This window comes from Drosophila subpulchrella, chromosome 3L (genome assembly GCF_014743375.2).
Source record: "Drosophila subpulchrella strain 33 F10 #4 breed RU33 chromosome 3L, RU_Dsub_v1.1 Primary Assembly, whole genome shotgun sequence".
In the NCBI taxonomy this organism is placed as follows: Eukaryota; Metazoa; Arthropoda; class Insecta; order Diptera; family Drosophilidae; genus Drosophila; species Drosophila subpulchrella.
Window position 1 is genome coordinate 26,034,698 of NC_050612.1, and position 23,051 is coordinate 26,057,748.

Here is a 23,051-nt window from a genome sequence, read left to right on the forward strand (position 1 = left end):
ATTGATTCGTATTTGCGGTTGGCAAACCGACGCGAAATGTGCAACAAATTATTTCTGATATTATAATTTATTTATAGAGAAAAAAGCTGAAAATAGAAAAAAATCATGGGCAAAACATGAAATGTGACAATTCAATCACAAATCGAGATACGGGCTCTCTCACTTTTATTTTTTCTTATTTTGTCATTGGGTGTTTGCGCGTTAAAATGCAATCTTCATTATTTAATTTATTTGAATTTTTGCTGGCAATAAATATTCATTTCTTCTCAAAGAGGGCGGACAAAGTGGAAATGGTTGAATAGTATGCAAATACGATTAAATGTTTTCGTTTGAAATTTGTATGGGCTTCGATTTGATTGCTGCCAAGGGAAATGTCATGGAAAAATGGTTCTACGTGGCGGATACTCAACTTGTACAATGTTGATTTAATATGACAAACAATTGAGCTTCGCCTTTATGCGAATGATTAATCAACAGCTCTTGAGAATATGAAACATACGTGCATATAGTTGAATGCATTCCGCTCGGCCCTCTTGAATATTTAAACACATTACAATACCTCCGGTGATTTCTGGCTATTTTAATCTGCTGCTAAGTCCTTCTTTTGTCCGGTCAATGTGTAAATCAATAATAAATTCAAAACTTATTAGAACAAACAAGGATTCATTAGGCCCAATCTGTACGTCCGTCGCCCAGTTGTTATTTATATCGATATAACAAGGTAATAACTGCACACTTAAGTATGCAAATAGCCGGGCCCACACCTCCGCCTTTGTGTGCGTCTGTGTTTGCACATGCAAATGTTATCATTTGTGATTAGTTACAGTCCTGAAATGCTAATGCCTCTTGACAAGCAGCAGCAGCAACCGCAAGACGACTCACTTTCGGGTTAACTGGAATGCCGGCTGTGTGTCTGTGTGGGCCTTTGATCCCTATGAATAGTCAGCCAGCCGGAGGAGAAGCCCAATTTCCCCGGGCTGGCATTATGCTACGGCCCTGAATTATTTACACAAATCCAACTGCAATCGTTTGTCAATTTGCCAATTGACAGTGAACATAATTGATGGTGATTAAGGTTGAACGAAACAGGTAAAGAAGGTGGGTTTGCTTTATTTATGAAGTCGTAAGCTTTGTGGGGCGATTTATTGTAAAGATCTGAGTAGAGTAAATGTAAGTTTATTGCTTCCGCTTTATACCTATGATTAATTTAATTTATTAAGCAAAAATATTATATTTTAACATTTGTTTTTAATATTTTAACATACACTATTAAAATAAATCACTGAAGTATAATATTTGCCGGAACATATTAGAACAACTTACTTTTTTCCCTTGAGGGCATCCTGCAACTGCTTCAAGCACCGATCGATTTTTCTTTCCCTCACTTGAGAACCATATTTGGATGACGAATAGGGATCGAATAGGAATGGAAAGTAGGGATGTGTGTCAAAGGTAAGCAAAGGAGAGCCCGAGGTAGAATCCTCGCTTGAGACCTCCTCCTTGACTTTCTCCTCCTTTGACTCCTCCGATTTTTCACTCATTTCGACACCTTTCGATCTGCGTTACGCATACGCCACGTTGAGCAAACACGATTACTTCGACAGAGAGTTTTTCACGGCACTTCCAAACGCATCGAACTGTCTTTGGCAACTGCCGTCAACTTCTTTGTCCGACTTCCTCTGCGATTCATTTTTTTTTAGTAGTGCCTCTAGTACCTGGCGTCAGTTATTACAGTTGGCCAGCACATCTTGGCTATAGGTAGACTAATCACCACCGCCAGCAGCTGCAGACTTGCAGCTTGCCTGGCACCCGATTGCCTTCACCACCCATTCTGAAGGCCACGCGAGGCTCTTTGCATATTGCGTATACGTCATGTGCGGCCGGGATCGGATTTCACTTCACGGTAATATATGGAAAATTCCTGGTAATGCAACGCGATCCCCAAACTGATTGGTTTAATGGTTTGTTAGTTCAGTTAGCCGCCGGATAATAACAACTACTTTTATCGTGTTCTTTAAGCTTTGGGTTTCAAGTACTTTTTATCTTTTATTGTGATCCTCTTTAAGCAGGCTTAGTTTTGCTATATGCAGGAAAATAATGTCCATTATGACTAACGATTATAAGCAATTTATTTTTTAACTAGAGAAAATTATATTTGCAAGCAATCACTAAACTTAATTGGAAAAGTTATCCAATATCTGAAGTTCCTGGAACACATTGGTCAATGAAATTATTCCCGGAAAAGTTAACAAGCCATGTAAATAAATTTTCGCTCTAAAATTGGACAAACGTACAGCCAGTTTTGTGTACATGGTTGGATATTCCACAAATATTTGATAAGTTATTATGTTTAATTTGCAACGAACTACGACATTTAATTCTGGGAAGTACATTGCAGCAAACCCGTATTAATAAAGCTCAAAATATCAAAATTCCCGGAAGGTTGAACAGGTCAAAAGGTTAATGAACAACACTTATAATTCTAGTAAATAGCCATACTGCGAAATGGTATGTACCGTGAATTTATTAATCTATTTCAGCAAAATATCATATTTCATATTTTCTTCTTTAAAAAGTTATAAATACATACTGCATGTTTCCACATTCAGCCCAATAGGCAACCTACCTTTTTGGCTTTTCCCGCAAAGGACACTGAGGTAATGCCTCAAATACTTCCATCATTCGGTGCTCCAGCTAGGAAAAGCAAAATTGGGAAGTGTGCGGTGGAAAAAGTGACCTCATTTGGCAGAGAACCTCATTTCCTAACCGCCCCCCACAATCACCCGCTTTTTTTTTGTCTACCACAGTTAAGTGTCCTTTCGCATTTCGTTTGCTTAGTGTTGGTCCTGTTTTGTGGGCGGTTGATTTGCTCCTTGGCTCCTCCCACATCCTGTCGTTTGTGTCCTGCCTTTGTTTTGCTTTCGGTTTTGTGTTTTGCGTTCGGTTGGTGCCCATGTAACTTGCTGGAAAATTAATAATAATAAAAAAACACCTACCACGAGGGGGGAGTACACGCGTGACCCTATTAAATGTGTGCTAATAAAAGCTTGGCAGCTCTGAAAAAATCCAAAAAAGAAAAGGAAACACGCAGGGCCAAGAGGGCAGATAGCTGACCAAGTGCGTAATGTTTGTAGGAGAAATATTTCAATGCCCAAACTGGGTAAAGAAGTCTTGCTTACAAATTTCTCAAGTGGACAAAGGAGAATGAAATTACTTAAAAATTCAGGAAGTACTGCGGAAGATGACGGCGATGATGATGGGGAAAACAAAATCAACGCTCACAAAAGCGGAAACATTTACCGGGTAGTGTGGGTGGTATTTCTATTTACGCTAAAGGTCAACTTTTTCCATTTGCAGCTTGGTCATTTATAAAATCTTTGGGTATTATTAAGCAAAGCGTGGAAGACCAAACTAAGAGGATGAAGTGGTGAAACAGGCGGCAGAGGGGGCAAAGTCTGAGAAAGAATATAAAGAAAACCCAAGGAGGACCAAAGCCGAGTTCTGTTGTGCCCACGATTTATCAAATTAATGAGTATCATTTTATTTTCATTTCATTTTCCATGCGCCAGCACAAAAAAAGCGAAGGACGAAATCTCCGAAATTCCTGCTAAGCATGGTCAAAAGGAGAGCTTCGAAAATTAAGGTAACTTTCTGGCCATCTAAAAAAAAGCGAGTCGAAAAAAAATGTATGAAAAAGAAATCAAAATAAATGAGAAAGAAGAGGACAAGGACAGGTCAAAGTGGTATCAGAAGATTCCCTTCCATCTTAGGTAACAAACATAAAAAAATCAATGTTTTGTAGAATGCAGAAGAGTAAAATACTCTTATTATCATGGAAATAAAAACTGAAATAAAAAATGCAAAAAGAATTGTCAATATTTGATTTACTGGTTTTTACACAAAAAAATGTATGTGAAATATTTAAAAAATTGTATAGTAAACTTCCATAACTAAGATATTACATAGAGATAGGTTTGTTTTGGGTAGTAAGTAGTTATTGTTGCAAACTTATCGAATAACTCATTTGACCCCCGGTAAGTGCATAAAGTAAAGAGAAGCAAACACATGGCCGGACAGTCAGAAACTAATGTCGGTGATTACATAAACAGGACACAAGAAAAGGACGAACCCAGGCGGAGGGTGGGTTGGATATACACACACCCACAGGCCAAATAGGAACACCCAGAAAACCTTCATAAGCATAAATCCTCGCACCCGAATGCCAAGCCCAGGAACCCTCCACATTCCACCCACAAAATGCCGGCCAAAAAGGATACAAAACACTTTGCATTGGCAAGGTACAAACAAATAAAGTGACCAAACCCGAACCAAGTAGGAAATACCCACCCACCCATCCACACACATATAATAATAAATAAAACGCTTATGCGAAAAAAAGCGAAGAGTCCCGAAAAAGGCCAGAAGAAACCCAAAGGAAACGGGAGCGACAAGAAGAAAGGAAACGAAACGAAAAGAAAGGAAGCCAAGGCGAATTGTTTTATATCCCTCATTTGTCCATTTAATGGCTGAAACGAGCCACATCCAAAGAACCAAAGAACCGATGAGGACGAAGGACCCAACCCAAACTGGAATCCAGGACATGAGCAAACAAAGCTCGGATAGAACAGGAAACGGATGGGGAAAGGATGGCTGGGAAAAACGCAACCAAGCAAAGTGAAAAAGAATATTGAAACACTAATAAAAATGAGGATAAGCAGGGAATGCATTAAGTAAAATATAGAATAAGTGCCCGTACATGGTGGTGATCAGGGGGAGGGTTTTTTGGGGTGGTCGTCTGGTCTACATGTAAAGGTTACGGCAAGGGTTATGGCCGGGTCGCCCACCCATGATGGGTTGCTCTCTAAGGGTTGCTCTTCCGCCCCCCAAGCAAATACGAACAGATATGGCAATAATTTAACCCTTTACCAGGATGTGCAAAACCATACCTGGTACACCCTGAGCAACAGATTTTCGAGCTCTCGTCTCAAGGGCTCTGTTCAAATTTCATGGTCTTGCATGTGTAATCTAAAACGAGTCATCAGTGATGATTGCTAAAATGCCAAGCGTTCTTGGAAAGATACATTTAATATTACTTTTCCTGAGTAGACTTTTATAATCTGACATATTTCATACATTTCATAAGCAATCATAGTTCAAGAGATCATCCTTTGGCTCTTTCCTTTGGCTCTTTGTTTCCATTGAATATTAAGTTGAATGATGGCTTTTATGAAATGTTTACCCTGGGGGAAAAAAGCTTAAAAACAATCTGTGTTGAGAAAACCTTTGTTAAGTCGTAGGCACAATATTGTAAGCCTCTTGATTTTAATCACTTTGATAAATATATTTCTTTGATTTCTTTGAATAATTCCAGAGTAGTTAATGTAAGTATGTACTTCAGGCTGTGATAATCACATTAGTAAGGTACAACATTTTAATATTTTAAAGTAGTTTTATAAAAAGAAACCTATCATCGTGCTAAAATAAATTACATCTGATTGCATTTGCTTTAAAACTTAAAAAAAATATAACAAATATACGCCTAAAAATATAAAAAACTAAATTTCAAAAGCATAAAATACTTTTCTAAAGTACTTACTGCTCAATTACACGATCCTTTCTCCAAGCTTAACCCCCTAGTGCCCTTAAATATCCCTCTTGGCGTGCAACTCCCCTGAGCGGGCTCTTCTTTCTGGCTTAATATCTGTTACTTGTGCTTGCATTCGCTCCTCGTTGCGGTGAATGTTTTTCCAACTCAAATGTCAACTTTGTCACACTCGCACAGTGAACTCTGCCGGGGGCGGACAGGTGGAAGTTCGGGGGCTTTTCGGGTGGCAGTTGTACAGTTTGTCCGACCCCTGACCCCGTGCAACCGAACGAGTCAACATTTTTGCAGTTTTGGCCAAGGGGAAAGAGAAATGTAAAACAAAGTTGAAGCCAAACAGAAAAAGGACAAACAAGTGGTGAAGCGGGTGGGGGGGGGGGGTGTTAAAAAATAAATTTTAAACGAATCAGAAAATGGCAAATGGAACTGGCTGAAATTGGGGGAAATAGTGTGTGGCGAACATATTTTAGCTGCTGCGGCTGGGGGCAAACAACAAAAAATAAGAGCAAAAAATATGAATCCGAAATGCAGAGCTGGGACTAGGGTTGCCAGGCTGCTGTGCAGATGCACATGGAAGTGTGGCAACAACGCGAAAGTTTTTATTTCCTTGCGAATTCCGGGCGGAGGGGTGCCCCGGGGGGTTTATATCCTGGGTGGCATGCAACATTCAATGCATACAAATGGCATTTAAGCTTCCCAAAAGCGGTCTAAAAACGAGCTAAGCGCAACTCTGACACACATACATTCACATTTTGGCCAGCAAGAGGAAGAAGCGCAACGCAATTTATATGCGTGGCTGAGAAAGAGACGGGGAGAATGGGTTAGAAAGAGAAACATACAGAGCGTTAAGGGGACACGGACACGGCGAACTTAAACCGAGTCAAACAGCCGGCAAAAGCTACTAACTTACCCACACAGCTGCACACTAAGCACACACACGTGCACAGAAAACAATTATAAATTGAGTAATTAACTGTATATTAATTTGATAAGCTCGTAGAAATAATGCATTGTATAACATATGTTTAGAAATGTATCAAATCGAGACTTAATTGCCATTTTCGGCATCAAGTCAGTAAATCATTTATAAGTATTTAAATTTAATTTCAATTTATAATAGTAATATGGTATTAAAATGTCTAGCAAACAAAGTTTGTTTAGAGATGGGCTTTTGTAAGCAAAATTGGTATTACGAGATGACAATTGTAAGTTCTTATGTATAAGCTTATTACCATTTTAAAATTTATAAAAGATATTTTAAATGAAGTTTATAGTTTTGATAATGAAAGAATGCCCTGAATATTAAAAACAACAAATATTAGATAAAGTAAAACATTGATATAGATATGATTTTGTAGGGTTTTAAAAAATAAATTATGCTTATCTAAATTGATCAGATAATAATGATAATATTAATGTTTATATTTGCTTTAAAGAATACATACCAAAGATGATATTTAGGTTGATATCATATGAAATATATTCTAAATTTCAAAAACCATATTACTTTTTTTTACGAATCTTATGAAAATGGTAGTTAAAATAACTAACTAAATGCCAAATGAAATAATACATTTTTTCCAGTATTCCGCCCAGCCACACACTGTATACGTACTGGAATATAGTACTATTTCGACATGGCCTGCAGCTCGACTGCTCCTCCATTGTGCATAGGCATGGCTCTGTATAATAGTTGAGGCGGCTGCCAGAGGGGAACTGAGGGGTTTTCGGGGTGTATGGAGTGTTCGAGGGATATAGAGTGTACCGGGGGGAGGCCAAATGGGGTGCGATGGGTGCAAAGCAGAGTGTCGGTCGGGCTGTTGGTTATGGTCATAAAATAAACCAAACAAACAAGCCGGAACCATGTCAGAAGGCAGCATGTGTGATATGTGTGCCTGTGTTGGTGTGTGTCTGCGGCTGTGTGGGTGTGGGTGTGCAAAGTGTGAGGCACGAGCAGCAAGGACGAACCTCCGGTTCGGGACAGTGGGCATTTTTCGGGTGGGGCAGTAGTTTGGTCTTCAAGGTGAGTATCTCACTTAATTTGAATAGTTTCTCTTGTGTGCAAGCTGAGAATATTTGACATAATTCTTAGCAAGTTAGAATAATAAAGTAGGTATATATTAAATTACATACATTTACTTTAGTAAGAAAGTTAAACATTATTATACAATATTATAATATGAAACAAAATGAACAAAAACAAATTTAAAAAAGGTATTGAAAATGCAATTTGGTTAATAAAAGCATGGTTTAAGATGGTAAATCATAGTATTATTTTAGAAACCTTTTGTTTTTTATATTTAATTTTATAATATTAAGTTGACTGCTGAGTTTTAGTAAACATTTATATTTATTTTAGATCTATATAGATCTATTTGGCTCTTCTAGCTCTGATTACATAAAATATCTCTGAGTTCTGAATAGTTTGTCCCATCGTTAAGCCGGCTGTTGATGATGGGTCAAGAAGGGAGTTTTGGGTGGGGGGTGGTGCTGGGCGGCTCGCGACCACGACTAACGGTGCGAGCTGTTTCATAATTTTTTATACACTTTCGTTGGGCTGTGCTGCGTTTTGCGGTTCGACATAGACACGACCCACCAACACACGCTCACTTACACTCGCACACGGGCAAAAAGACAAAAAGAGGGAGGCACACATACACTCACAGACAGATAAGCGGACAGAGGGACACACACACATGCTAGATTATCCCGCCCACTCCCACACACACACACTTTCACCACCCATTTCTCCACGCCCCTTTCTCCATCGCACTTGTTCGTATGTCTGCGCATTTATCAATAAAAATTCCCTTGTTGTTTTTGCTGTTGCCTTTGTTGTTGACTTTGCGGTTTTTTGTTTTTAATATTTTCACCGCTTTAAGTGTTAAAAGGATATCTGGCATTTAATGTGTGTGTCCTGTGTGTGTATCCTGTGCACATCCTCCTGTGTGCGTGTGTGTGTGTGTGTGTGGGTTTTGGTTGCTTATCGCCATAAATATCATATTTATGTCTCTCTCTCACTCTGCAAGTGTGTGTAAGTGTGCGTTTGTTTGAGTGTTTTGCCTGAACCCGTATATTAAGTATACGCAGTGTGGCACCGTAGTGAGCAACAAACGCGGCAAAATGAGTGCAGAGAGCGAAAAATATCATATTTACAGTCACCAACTGCTGATTTTATTGATATTTCGCAGCATATCTGTGGCATTTTACTAAAAGCTTCTAGCTGCCACTTGTAATTAGTTTAGTAACATTTGATTTAATTATTATCCTTTCTAAAAATATTAGATTATGTGGCCTTAGACCAGACAACACTTCACCGATTTGAATTAAATTATAACAAACATTGTTTAATATGATTACACTTGTTTCAGTGTGGAGGCGGTCGAAAACTGCGCTTTTCATTAGTTAAGCTGAAACTAAAGGGAAAAGTTATATCCCTCTCATTTCTCCATCTGCGGAATTTTTGCCTACATTTTTTGTACAACTCACTCTTTGCTGCAAGTCCGTTTTGGTACATTTTATTTTATAATCTGACTTTATTTCTCGAGTGGATGTTTGTCATAAAACTCTCTAGTTCCCTTGCCTCCTCATCTTTCTCATTTTCTACCCATTTCCCTATCCCTGTTTTTATTCGGCTCCAGAGATTCTCTATTGAATGTGGGCCGCGATGCTTTTTTAAAAATTATGGGAACTTTGTTGAAGAGCTTGCTCTTCCCCTTTTCACACTGAAATAGAGCTGAAAATCGTGGAGATTATACAGTTTTGAATAAGTGTGCAGGGGGAAAACAAGTGGAAAAAAATTTTATATGGGGACTTTATTCTAGTTCACTTTAATAAATACACAAAATGACATATTTCCTTATTTTTGTTCCCTAAAAAACAATTTAATGGAATTGTATGCTAGAATCGATAATTGTCTGTTGCCCAAAATCTCATTTATACCGATTTCAATAAGGGATTTTTTGAAACCCTTTCTTTTAAAGCAAGTAAAGGTTCCCGACATCTTAATCTCGTTTTTATCGCCTCATTATTCTTTTCTCCTTTCAACGATTCCCCACATTCTCTTCCAATTTTCCTGCTGCTTTCCAGCTCAGGCCCCTGTGATGCGAACACATCCTGCCCATCCTTTCCCGGCCAGGATCCCTGGCAATCATCGTCAACGCATTGCTCAAGGTGTCATTTCCGGCTGCCCCGGCATTTCCCCCAAGTGCCCATCCTCCGTTCTCCATTCTGATTTCATTCCCTTTCCAACGGCGAGCGGTGTCAGGAGCAGTTGGTAAGTAACAAAATTAATTTTCGTACAATCCGGCATCAAGGAGGAACAACAGGAACAACAATGGGAAGCAATAGCAGAGCGTTAAAAAAGGTGCATCCAAGCAGAGAGCTTTATCGGAGGAGTGTGCCTTCCTTTTAGGGCTCACCCGCCCTCCGCCCCCGAAATCCCCATTTCAGTAAACTTCCCATCGTCCTTCTTCACCCAACCCCACATCCCGTTGTGCTGGCCTTTTGTCCAGTGGAGCATGGCAAAGCGGCTCCTTGACAGGACAACGCAGGAACAATCGCAGCATTTTCAACATGTACTAATTTTCCACTCCACACCAAGGAACAATCATCCACACGTACACATATTCACCCACACGCACAGGACACCCATACACATACAATTCCGGAGGACAAAAGCCATGGCAGGGACTTGGACTTGACGCGTTTGGTCCCTGGCACTACAAGGGATTAACCTCAAAAAATCTCATCAAAGTCAAAGCCAAGAGGAAGACAACGGACACAAAAAAATGAAGATGGTGTCCATGGAGCGGGTACACTGATACAAAATGTGGTATTATACAAAATTATAGTTAAGTGTTTTTATAAAGGAATATTCTATATTTATTGAGGGTTTTGAATAAAAACCTTAAGACTTTTGAAAACTATTAGAAATGGGTTGTAAACAATGTATCTTATGTCTTGAAAATTAGGTATAAATGATAAAGAGTTATATTAAAGTGTCAATACTTTTGAAACAATATTTCTGAAGTTCTAAACAAACTAAGCTATAAACAAACAATAAATTAAATTTTTTTAAAATTAAAGAAGGACCCAACTCATATAAATTAAATTTATTTAGCGGAATAAGGGTAATACCAATTTAAAAGGACATCAAAGACCTACTACTTGAAGAGCCCTTCTGGATTCCAGATCAACGGTTGTATGCTTTTATTTTGAAAAGGTTTAGAGCTCTTCCGGAAAGTTCTTGACTTTGGGTCAGCTTTCTTTTTCTGCGTGGAGCACATGGGTGTGAGCCTGCAAATAGCATAAGAATCCAAGGCAGGGGGATGGGGTGGCTGGGCGAACTTTGGGGATGGAGCCATAAAAATAAACCACCCGAAAGTGGGCTAAAATGAAGTTGTGTGTGCCAAGAACAATAAAAATGGCAAAGGAAGCTGCGAGCTGCAAAAGACCAGGGAGTAGAGGAGGGGAGGGCAGAAAAAAAAAAAAAAGGAATGGAAAAAGGGAAGAGCCGGCTGCCAACATGATGATGACGGCTAAAAGTTACAGCCTCGAACCAGAGCGGGAAAAAAAACCCCAAGCGAGAAAAGAAAACTCACAAGGAAAACTCGCTGCGAAGGAATGACGGAAAGAACAAATGAAAAAAAGACGTGCCATAGACAGCAAAGAGAGTGGGGCAAAAAAAGAAGGGGGTTGGGAGTTAAGGGTTGGGGGTGGTGGTGCTGCTCTGGGGTTGGCGAGGCGACAGAAAAAAATTATACAAATACAAAAGGAAGAAATCAAATGGGCAAAAAAGGACAACGACAAAAGAAAATAATACAAGCGATTGGGTTGAAAGTGTGTTTGGTGTGTGGGTGTGTAGGTTGTTGGGTGGTTCAAGCACAGGGGTTGCAATGACGAACGTCCGATGACAATGACGTTTTTTTTTATATTATTATTTAGCTGTGTGTTCTTGAATAAAACCTGTGCATATGCAGCTCAAATTTATATCCGATATTTCCAGGAACGGATGTGGAGTGTGAGATGGGCGAAAAATATCCTGGCAGCTTGTCAAGGGTCTGAAACGAGACAGCTGGGGGATGGGTTTGCAGATTTTGGGGATGGGCATTAGCGAGGCCCAGACAGTGCGAACCTTCTTATGGAATAATATCTCGAGTATGCGTAAATTCATTTTTTTTTCCGCCTGATTCATTGTCCTATGCAAATGAGGCGGAATCGGAATCACGGCGATTGAGATGGTGAGCGAAAAAGAAAATCGTATAAATTGGAAAGTGGGAAATGAAAAATGTTCGGGCCGAAAACCGCAGGAACTTTGCCTCGATTTATGCATTTTTTTCGCCAGTCAAACCAAATTCCTGCCACTTAGCGGCAGCTTCGTCATCTTCTGGGTAATTCGAAACTTTCCCAAAGGGATTAGATGGGGAATGCCAGGGGGATTGTCTGCTGGGTGGCTGTCCTTGTGGGTGGCTACCCACTGCGGCATGTAAGTTGACTATTATTTTGACGTGACTACACAATCAAAACCTGCAAATATCCAAAGCACCCGGACCCTTAAAGCTGCTTTGCTTATGGCCATCTCTTTCCCTTGCCCGATTTTTTTTCTCAACCGTCAACCAACCACCACCCACCGACCGCCATCCACCCACATCAATGGCAAACGACCTTCGCTGACAAAATGCACAGTGGCTTGGAAAATACGCTGATGCTGGGAAGGAATTTTGTTGGTGGGGGTAATTGATGTGGTCGGAATATATGCATATTTCATATTAATTTAAAGAAAATGTTGAGGGAATTCTGAAGTGGTGAAAAGTTTACCTTTTTAATTAAGGTGAAATGAACTTATCCTAATATAGATTTTAGTTTTCATAAACCTTCTAAAATACATTAATACGTGGTTGTAAGTTGCTTAAAAGATCTTAAATATGTTAAAAATACTTTTAAAAATCTATTAGAAAATAAAACACTTTACAATCTAATGCGATTGATTTTATTTAACTTATTTAAGATTTAACTTCAAAAAGTGTTAACTAAATTTATAAATAACATTTTTTTTAGAATTTTAAATCATAGTCCTTGTTTTCTCATATTTTTAAAGCATTATTATGAACTTGAGAAATAGGTTTTGGAAGGTAAATCGTGAAATGGAAAAAGTCATTTTTTTAAATATATAATTTGTTATAAATAGAACTTAATAATTAATTAGTTATACATTAATAATGGTCTATCTTACCAAATTAGTGAATATTTTCATTCTTGTTACACCTTTTTGAAGAGTGTAATCTCCCTGAGGGAGAATGCCTATAATTGTTGTATCTGTTAAGCTGGCTCTTATGAGTTAATCCCTCATTTTCGACCACTGTGCCATGTCTGTTGAACATCGCTGTCGCGCTGCCTTGTCTCTAAGCCAAACACTGTGTTGACGGCTTTTAGGCATGTGCGTGGTGCTGTGTGGGTTGATGAGGGGGGTGGTGTTCGCCGGGTTCCATTCGGGCTGGGTGTTTTATTCCACCCGGGTTTGGGTGTGCCAGGGGGCTGTAATAACAATGACGACGACGACGACGACGACGAGGACGACGTCGCCCAGGCAGAGTTGACAATATGCGCAGAACCATCGTCCTCCAACCTCCACCTTTCTGCCCATCTGTCTCCAACAAGTCGCGTCAGTCTGTCCCCTTGCCACCCTCCCACCATTATGGCCAAAGTCTTCAGCCGCTCCTCCAAATCTACAAACCTGCAAGACCCCCAACATCCATACTAGCCATACGCCCAACCCTTAACCCACGCTCATATTGCTGGCAATTTTCTATAATCCTTTTTGCCTTTTGCAAACATTTCTACAAGTTGCTGTGTGTTGTTTTTGTTACTGTTTGAGTTTTCATTGTTGTTGCTGGTGAAAGTTTATGAAAAGTGACTGCGTTAGCAGAAAATATTATGCTGCCAGCGGCAATGACTCCACACAAAAAGCAGAAGCCCAGCCCTAAATGTGAGCAGCACCCTCTCAACTGAGTGGTCTCCCCACTTTTAGCCATAAACTCTTTTTTATTTCATTTTATATGTATTTTTTGAAGCCTTTTTTTTTTGTTGTTGTGCCAGTGCTGGCAAAGTTTTAACTTTTGGTACCAAAGTTGGGAAAATGTTTAAATTCAACGGAGGAGCACACGCAGCTACAATGTTGTGTTGGCCTATCATGGACACAGTGCGTATGCGTGATATACTCGACTCCTTCCACAACATTTTCCAACCCAAAAACTTGCAGAGCTTAAATCAAACTTTTCGGTCGAGAGAGAGAGAGAGAGGGTCAAAATTTAGGGGTTTGGGTGGGGAAGGGGTTTCGGAAAGTCCTTTTAGATCTGCACTTCAACTTTTGGGTCAACGTCTGTTTGTCTATTTGTTTGTCTGTTGCTATCTGCGTCTGACTGTCCTTGTTGTTGCTGGGGTTTCTCTTACCAATCCTGTTTTTGGACCCCCTTTCCTGGGCACACTCAATGTCTGCTCGATTTGTTTGTACATTTCCCCCACAGACCACCCCACCCACCCCCAAAAATGTTCCAAACTTTACAGCTGACCATTGGACATTGTCCTTTTTCTATCTTTTTGGGTCTGTGTGTGTCTGAGTGTGAGTGTGTTTGAGCAACCTTTTTGTGCATTTTTGCCTTGACTGACTTGCTCGTCCTGCGGTCCTTGGACTCCTCTCCTTTGCCAAGTCGCCTTGGCCCCACATTCTGCTGCTCTGCTGCTGCTGCTACTACTGCTGCCTTTCTCTATTAACTTTTCGTTTTAGCTACTTTTTCTTTGTCCCTTCCGTCCGACAGGCGGTCCTTCAGTCCGTCTATCTGTGACCTGCAGAGACTGATGACCAAAGGATCTGGATCTGGGGGTTCGGGTTGGTTAGGTTTTCCATTTGGCATGGGTTCGTTTGTCGCTCGAGTGTCGCCAGCCGAGGGGCGAAAAATGATTTGTGGATGGTTAACAAGAGGTTGAAACTATTTAGGGGATGAAACTCCAGCTGAAGAGCCACTGATGAATAATTGGATGGAGCTAATGTCGGATTCAAGGGGATGTTTATTTCCATTTATGTGTATTAATTATAATAAGTAAAACCTGGTTGATTATTTTCATATATTTTAATCAGATGTTTTCCGTTTTTAATAAACCCTTATAAGCCAGTAATTAATTTAATCATTTTAATTAACCATTTTTAAATATAGAGGTTGATATATGTAGCTATGTATTTCCAATAATGTTTTTTAAGTAATCACACTTTAAGACACATTGAGTACTAAAAAGCAATTTAAATATTATAATATTTTTCTTTCCAAGATGTATCTAAATCACTGCTAAATAGATATGTTAAACAGAAAATGAATACAATTTTTAAATAGGTAAATAAAGAGGTTTTTTTTATCCATATGTAACTAATGTAATTCTATTATGTTTGATACTCACCCTAACAATAAATATTATTTATGAGTTCTAGAAATCATATTCAACATCTATAAAAATACCCCCAGGATTGCTTACAACAAAAACTTCTGCCAAGAGTTCTAACTCCTAACCAAATATTTTTTTATTTTTTATTCAAATTGCTTTTCTATCCTCATAATCTATCATGTATTCCCCAAAACAGCGTATTATCATCACCATCTTATGAGGCATATCCCCCGTTATTTTCCAATCGTCCTTATTTCAACCCCCACTACTACTCGATTATATTCCAGTTGGCAGATGACAAAACATCGCACCAAAGTCGACAGTCGCCGTCACAGTTCTGGCTGCTTCTTTTCCTTTTTCCTCCCCCACAGGACCCCCTTACCCAGCCATCCGAAAGTCCGATCCAAATAAATACAGCCATCTGCCCCTGTCCCTTTCACCGCCCCTTTTCCACCACCTGACGCCCGCTCCTTGGGAAAAACCATAGCAATGCCATAGTCCACGCTCCGAACGGTCCGATGTCCTCAGTCCGAAAAGGACATGCTATAATTTCCAGCGAAAACAGAGGGAGGGGAGAGGGGGGAAGCGAATGGGAGAGAGGGAGAGGGATAGAGAAATAAAGAAAACCGACTAAAGTAACCAAAGGAGAGGAAAAAAAGCAACAATCCCAGCAGGGGCAACAACAGCAACAAACAACTTAGGCCAAGCCATGTCCCTGTGCGACCAAAAAGCTCGCCCATAGTTGTCCTTTGCCAGGCTGCTTCATTCCATCACCCTCTTGCGAACAGTGAAAAAAATTGGGGCCGAAATTGAAAGATATAAAAAGAGTAAGATCTTGAATAGGCTCCTTAATTTCCATATATTTTTAAGGGGGAGTCCTTTTAAATTAAATTAAACCTAGGATATTTATCGAAATGGATATCCAATTTTATAGACATTTTTTCCAGTGTACTTATCCCTGTATTGGTATGCAAGTCTTGGTATGCCATCACGCAAAATGTTCCACTGTACACCCCCCTCACCCTTCTCTTTCGCTGACGACACCCCCAATCCGCACCCACCTCTTAATGGGTGGCTTGACAGGGTTTAAGCTCTTTTACGGGGCAGATTGTGTTTCCACAACAACAACCCAAGCAACAGCTAGAGAATCAGGACGAAGGACACGGGATTCGAGGAGGTAATTTTGGGGGAGGAGGAGAAGGAGCAGCAAAGTAAACTCGAAAAAGGTTGCATTTGATGGGGAAGAAGTGGGGGCAAGGAGATATGAAAGCCAAGTGAACTAGCGATGGCCAGGACACAATTATGATTTGGGGATAACTCTGTGTTTAATCCTCCAAGCATATTACTTTGGCACTCTTACTTTGCTTGAAAAATTAAGAATAGGAAAATATCTGGGGAGAATTTTCACAAACAATGGATTAAAGTAAAATCTTCCCATTTTTAAACATAATTAAAGAATAACAAGGGAGTGACAAGTACTATTAATACAAATTAAGTCTATACCAATACGAAGTGGGTAATAACATCGGTAATTGAATCTAGATTTAAAAGTGGCATCCTCTGTAAGTTTGAATGGGAACCCAAAACTGGACTTCTAAATTCCATAAAATGAGTTATATGATCCCGATTTAGACGTGGGATACCTCTTCGAATTACTGGTTGAATTCTCTAGTAATTTACATTCCCATTTTTCTTCAAAAAGGAGGGTATAATTTTTTTAACAACACTACTGACTTCCAATTAAAAAAATGAAATATCAACTAATAAATAGCTTTCTACATATAACTAGCAATATTTTTCTTCCGTTGATCTTTAACATTTTTCTCGTACGTGTCACGACCTTTCCCCATCGCTAAATTCGCCGATGGAAAAGACGTTGGCGGAAAATAAGCTGGCAAAAAACTTGATTCTACTTTGGCGCAAAACTTTCTTAGCTTCGACTTTTGTTAGTTGTTGCCCCGACTTTCCCGCCCACTCGCCACCCCCTTTTGGTCCTTATCCTTCCAGAACTCTCCTCTTTCTCCGCCTCGTTTCTTCTTGATGTTTTGCTGCTGTGTTGCTTTTGTAAATTGGTAAAAGTTTGAGTTTAATTCAATTCGGAACGGTAGCTGTGAGTGGTAGCTTCCTAAAGGATAACGAAAACGTTGCCCCAGGGGGTGGTGGCGGGGGGTGTCTGTGTGTGTGCATAGGGGTGTGGGTGTAAAGGATATCACGCGCAAATTGCGGTGCCTGACTGCAAAAAGGGCGAAAAGGAGGCGAAGCAATGGATGGCCCCACGTTGGGCGCCACGAAAAGTTCTAGTTGTTCTTCTCTTTGCTCTTGTTGCACCATGTAGGGGGTCGTTGAAAGGGAGGGGTGGTAAAGGGGAAAAGCCGGGGCCAACGTTTGGCTTGTTGCTCGGCACATGCAACTCTTGGCACGTAGTCGCCCCTAAATGTGACATGTTTATAGGGGCAGGGGCTGGCCCTCAAGGGAAGTGGAGGGGATAACAGTACGAAAAACAAATGGTTGCAACAACAGCAATACAAAACACTTTTGGGACAACAGTTGCCGTCCCTCCAGGTCGCCTACCACCCCCTATTTTGTTGCTGCATTTTATAGATTTTGGATGGCGTTACCTCCAGGTTTTTCCCCGCCCCCAGCATTTTATTAGCAATTCCATTCCACACCCCTCGAAAGGAAAATCCTCCCGCCTCGCACTCAACAGTTGTTGGTTTTGTTGTCGCTGTGCATTAAGTGTTGCCAACTTTATTTAATGGCATAACAGTTGACTGCCAGTCATTGGCCTCGCTACTCCACTCTAGTGCACTGTAAAATTATCGAATTGACTAGAGAGCCCTTTGCGTCTAATTTATTTAACAGATTAACTTAGTCAGAAATTGGGTTCAAAATATAGGAGATTAGGTAGATGCGGTTTGTGTTTGTCAAGGTCTGATTAAAAAGATAATTGTAGTAGTTCGTGGCTTGAAAATAATGTAAATCTTAATTAATAAAATCCTTATTTTAAGTGGCATTAATGAACTAGATTAGCTTAACAAGATTTGCGGATAAACATAGGATTAGCAGATTAGAGATACGATATTTAAGTAAGATAAATAATATACCTAAGTGTAAGAACAATTTTGGCAGACATATTTTATAGTTATTAAGCAATAAAGATAATCAGTCTTTAGTTAGGACCCAAATTCACAGTATCTTTTACGATACTCTAAACTTAATTTTAATAAAGCATATTTTTCGCTTTGCATAACGTAAAGAGCTTATAATAGCTGACTAAAAAGTGGAAACCGGGAAATGCGGAAAATATTGCTTGTGTATCTGCCAGAGAAATTCACTAATTTCAAAATGTTTCGTGGCTTGGTGACTTTTTTGCCGTCGTTATTCTTGGTTTGTGTGGTTGGTTGTAAGCAGGGCGTAAATTGTCTATTAGTCAGTGGAGAAAACGAGAGAGAAATTGCTGCACATTTTTATTATGTTTTCTTTTGCTTTTCGTTTTTGTTTTTCGGCTAAGGGATGAAATTTAATTAAGATACTTTGACGTCTCGCAGATACACAAACAGAAGGCACCCCCCCACCCATCCACCCACCAGAAAACCCACACCAAAGGACAGAAACATTTGGTCCTTGGGATAATTCAATTTGTATGTGTATGGGTATGTGTGAGTGTGGAAAATCATCAATATACAAAGACAGCAGCCAAGACGTTGACAATGTCATGGCCCCACCACCCACTGCACACCACCCACCACCTACAACCCATGGGTGGGCTTGGGTTTTGGAGGCGGTGGCTCACTCACTTTCGTTTTGTCATTTCGATAATTTTCGCCTTGTTGGATGTCTTTGGGTTTTGCTTTATTCGGTGGGGATGACTGAAGGGCAGCAGGCTTCGGTTAACGCATATAGCATTTTATTGGGGGTGATTTGTGTTCGGCATAGGCCACTTGTGTATTTCCTTCGATAATGAAATTACTTATCTATGTCATCTATGCTGATTTGGGTGTATTAACATTTCAAAGTTTGGGGAGAGCTTCGAAGGATATCACTGAAAAGCATACATTTCAAATTGAAACAGAAGTCGACAGATTTCTTAGCCTTCTTTATAAAAAAAAAAGAAAAATTGATTTAAAATAAATTAATAAAATGGTCACAAACTAATTTTGTTTGAGCAGAAACGTGTTGAGTAAATTAAATTTAAATATTTATAATAAATCCCAGTTCTCTTAGCTTGATATTAAAAATTTTGTTTTAATGAGAAAACCAATTTTTCTATGTTTTAGTTATCAAATAGAACACGCGTACACATTTTTCTATTAGCTCTTGACAGCTTACGAAATAAGTTTCTGAAGAGGAGTTCTTTGATCTGTCTTGGTCAATTTGCCCCACAGGTCAGGAAGTCCCTTGTAGAACCATTTGGTACCGCCCAAGGCCCCAATACCTCCTGGTCATCCCATTAAAGTTGATAGCTTTCCAAACTGCGGAGGATATGGGGTAATGGAGAAAGGAAAGTCACTCGCATGACGCAATCTGGCAATTATCTGGTTGCCATCCTCAAAGTTGCTTCCTTCTTGCCATCGCTAGGCCCAAACCCATAACCAAAACTCTATCGAATCTGTTTGGGGGGCGTCGTTTGTTCTATTGGAAATTTAATTAGGTTTACATCATTTCCTTGCAGATTCTGCCAGATGGGCTGCGCCCAGAAGAACATGCCCAAGATGGGGCAGAACAACAACGGCAGTTGGTCAAAAACAACTTTCACTTTGGGCATTAACTTCTTGAGGGGGCACTCAATTAGAGGCGCATCTACAAGTCAAATATTTTGACTGGGCACTGGAACAATACGAGCATCGGTCGTCGATTAATTAAACTTACCCCCGGTCGGTTGGGAGGCGGTAGAAAAGAGGCCTTGGCACAACAATGCATTAACGTACCGCTGGCTGACAGACACCAACCACCACCCAATAAAATATTAATGGTTACAATTATGTGCTACGTGGCAAGGATAACAAAGTTCGCATCCTAACGCAATTACAAGACAATCAAAAAAGGCAGCAGCTGAGGAAGTCCAACCAGCAACACATACAATAACTTATGCACCATAAAAAATATTAATACACATGTTTTAATTTCGCAGATTATGTATATTAATAAAACTATAACATGTTTTTATTAAAAAACAATTAACTTGTTAGACATAATTTAAGCAATTTGGTAATATTTCTTGAAATAGAAATAACGAAAAAGTATTTACGAAATTTTAAATACATAAAACAACTTAGAGTTCAAACATATTGAGCCTTTTAGTTATGGTCGCATTAAGGTATCTCTAAGCTATATTTACTAACAATATGGTTATGTAGATGAAAGATCAAAACGATGAGGTGCCGATAAAGAAGCAATCGTTTTGATAAGTTCATGAATTTTTTTGTAATTAATCAATTTTTTAATTTTAAAAGTCATGTTTCACGAAAGATTAGTTATTTGCCTTAAGTAATTCAAAACTAAAATACTTCTGTTTCGTAACTAATACTATAAAAATATATAATAACTTTATATACAATATTTATTAAAATATATAACAAATAAATAAATTTCCATATGTAATATTTTATTTTAGGCATTTTGGCACTATATTTAATCAAGGGCATTAATTTACGCAATTCAACATTTAAAATGTTAGATATAAACATATTTTAGGGAAATTATTACATCGTACGGAAATCCCTTAGGCCTAAGATTTTTTCCCGATAGAATAAAATTGAATTATTATATTTCCTGAACCAGTAGCCAATATTGAATCAATCCCATTACGTCTCATATTTTGTTTCAGTGCTTATAAATGCTCGGCATGCTTGAAATAATTCAATGAACACACACTGAGCGAACCACGAACGAACATTCGCCGGCAGGCCAAACAAGTGGGGTTGGATCGGCATCGGCTGAGAGATCCAATTCCGGGTGGTAGGAGGGTCCTTGGGTGGGTGGGAGCTCCAACCGCCCGCTGTGCGCTGAATAATTCGTAATGTATCTAACCTCGAAAACCTAATCAAGTCCAGTTAAGCAAATGTGTGCACAACAAGGCTGGGGTCCTGCAATTACCAGCGCACAGGACAGACAGGACTCACTTAGAGTGTTGGGTCGGGTGCCGTTCACGGTCTCAGGGCCCCCCTTTCAGACCCCAACTTAATCGGTCCGAGGTCCGCACAGAACGTCACACACGAACGCAACACGCTGCCGATGGACCAGGCGCTCAGAAATATCAAATCGACGATTGAGAGTCCGGGGAAAAGTGCAAGACCAGAAACCCCGCGGCATTCCCACATGCGCAATGGCACGTGAAACTCTGGATATGTATATTTAGTAGCATTGTGTCCGTGCGAACCCAGTCGAACAATCGAACCGAGCCACTAAGCGAGGTAAGAGCCGAGGCGAAACGAACTGAGACGAACCCAAACGAACACCACCCAACAATGAGGAGAGGTTTCGTGGAACCCAGGGGTATGATCGAATATACTATATGTTGTTGAAGGTGTGATAGGAACAACATCATTATAAATGTACTTGTATATTTTTTTATGGTGTTTCAAATACTAAAATACATTCTATACTTAGATCTTTAAGAAAACTAATTTGAATTATTTACTCGCATTACTCGCAAAATTTATTTTATCTCTATTAATTATCCATTAAAGCTAAGCATTTGTTATATAAAGTAGATTTGAAGTATAGCATACTACAGTTTTTCTGGGATACATTGAGCGTTAAGTTTTTTACCGACCAATCGTTAAATACCAATGATGAGCATAGATATAATTCTTTTTTTAATTGTCAAACACATAAGCCTTCATTTCAAATTAAACTCTAAGCTTACTTTTTAATAATAAGCACTAGGAGTATTTTTCAGATACCATTATGGATTTCTTATAATAAATTTAACACAATATTACCATATCTATATCTATATTTCATTTCTTTCCACGGAAGAAAAACCAAGTTACTTATAAAAGTCAATCGCTAAGTACATTATATTCGAAAAAAGCCCGTCTTCGCGTTATGCTCGCCTTGCGTGTTCTCCCGAAAAACACTTCTCCCGGCTGAAGTCGGCTGTGGAAATTATTCAGCTGGCAATTTTCCGGCTTCGCCGCCCCCTAACCCCTGGCCCACAGACGGAAAGCCAAGCGAGCGCTGAGCGGAAAATTCACTTTTCGCCATCGCTGCGCACTTGTGCCGAAAGTCAGTCGGGCACGTCCGCCCTCCGTCAGGTCCACGGGTCAGTTGTCAGTGGCAGTTGTGTGGGTGGCACACCCACGCCCAGTGGGTGACCTCCAGAGGGGGTGGCCATGTCGTGGCGGCGGGGAAAGCCACTCTCTCATTTGCTCGCTCAGTCGATTTAATCGTTTAGTGCGCCCTTTTGCGCCTTATCAACGTTTCATTTAATTTAGCCCGAAACCTTTTTCGGTTTCGATTTGTGGGCGTTGGAGTGGGTGGCTCCGGTATTCGGTTACGGATTTCGATTGGGATTCCGGATTCCGTCCGGATTACGAATTCCGAATCGCTGGATGGCCCGCCGAGTTGCGGTTGATTAGGTGTTATCGTTATGATTAGTGGTCGCTCGAGTGGCAACTCCGTCCGGGAAGCTGCGGTTTCCCAAAGGGTCGTTGTGGGTTAAAAAGTGGGTGTGGTCGGGGTGGGCGTTGCGGTATGTGGGCGGTGTGTAAAAAGGGCGGACAAGCGGGTGATTAGTTGAAAGCAATTGGGGGATAAACATCTCAATAAATTGATTGTAAACTACAAGGACTAGGGAGTAACCGCAATTTAACACAAATCAGGGATAATAAATATTAGGAAAATTCAATGGACTAATAAAAATTATTTGGGTGGTGAAGTTACCAGAACATTTTATTGAACCAGATAAGTATGGATAGGAATAAGGTAACTAACAACTAGTGAAGTGAAAACATGTTAAGGAAAGTTAGTGATTTTTGACTACTCAAAATGGTACTATACCTATTTTAAC

General features: G+C 39.8%; 1 long non-coding RNA gene across 1 annotated transcript in view; it reads left to right on the plus strand.

The window, feature by feature from the left end:
- The window catches only part of LOC119555383, a 51,584-nt gene extending 31,784 nt beyond the window's left edge, over positions 1-19,800 (plus strand). Inside the window, exon 3 of the long non-coding RNA XR_005219884.1 lies at positions 19,710-19,800. This is a non-coding gene — a long non-coding RNA (uncharacterized LOC119555383). The remainder of the gene's footprint in view (positions 1-19,709) is intronic.
- Positions 19,801-23,051: the final 3,251 nt, after the last annotated feature.